Raw genomic sequence first — 835 nt, forward strand, 5'->3', positions numbered from 1 at the left:
CGTGATACATCAGAGTTTTGAACGTGCTTGATGACCAGCGACACACTGTCTGTGTGCACGCTGTCATATGCTAATGACTCTCTCCTGACTTATTTGAATGAGTTTAGGGTCTGCCACAGTGTGAAAGGATCGTCTAACAGCTGAATTGGTTTTAACTTTCTTGATGACAAAAAGCTCTCTGCCCATCATCTTTGCTCCAGCTGAACAAATATGCCACATAACACACTGGATTATTAACACGTAAAAATGAGAACATCATTGTGAAACAGAATGTGTCACATTTGTTTTACCTCAACTATTATATTTTCATTGAAAGACAAAATAATTAAAAATTATACTGTATGTGAAGAAGCAAACTGTTCTTCATTACTAATAAGCCACTTAATTATCCTCAAAGTATTTGACCTTTTTTCAAATGGCAGTCAGCTGTGATACCCTGTCACTGGGAGACTCAGTCTGCATCAAGATCACTTGATGCTATTTATGCTCTTGTTTTCATTTCCTGCACATGTTCAGAGCAGCGTGCTGCAGTGACGTGAGCAGCAGGACTGTATGAGCAACAACCAAAAAGCTGCTGAGTTTTATCAGCACAGATCTACTGTTGAGTGTTTCACTATGCATGTTTTGAAATGTTCCTGTTCCAAACTGGCTGTAAAGAGAACTTTCTGTCAGAAAAGAAATAAGAGAATTTTCCACAATGTCAACTATTAATTTTATTGTTACTACAAAAGGTCTGTAACACAACAGACGTTTTTTTAATAGCAGATGTTTTGAATTGTCACAGCAGGAAGAGCACAGGTTAGTAATATAATAATAGTGATGGTTTCTATGTCAA

The 835-nt window shown here is 37.1% G+C and overlaps 1 protein-coding gene across 1 annotated transcript in view; it reads left to right on the top strand.

Annotated features, from left to right (window-relative positions):
* LOC123956982 (polymeric immunoglobulin receptor-like) overlaps nucleotides 1-835 on the top strand; it is a 97,841-nt gene that overhangs the window by 93,697 nt on the left and 3,309 nt on the right. The gene's annotated exons all lie outside the window — the stretch shown is intronic.

This window comes from Micropterus dolomieu, linkage group LG18 (assembly GCF_021292245.1).
Source record: "Micropterus dolomieu isolate WLL.071019.BEF.003 ecotype Adirondacks linkage group LG18, ASM2129224v1, whole genome shotgun sequence".
NCBI lineage: Eukaryota > Metazoa > Chordata > Actinopteri > Centrarchiformes > Centrarchidae > Micropterus > Micropterus dolomieu.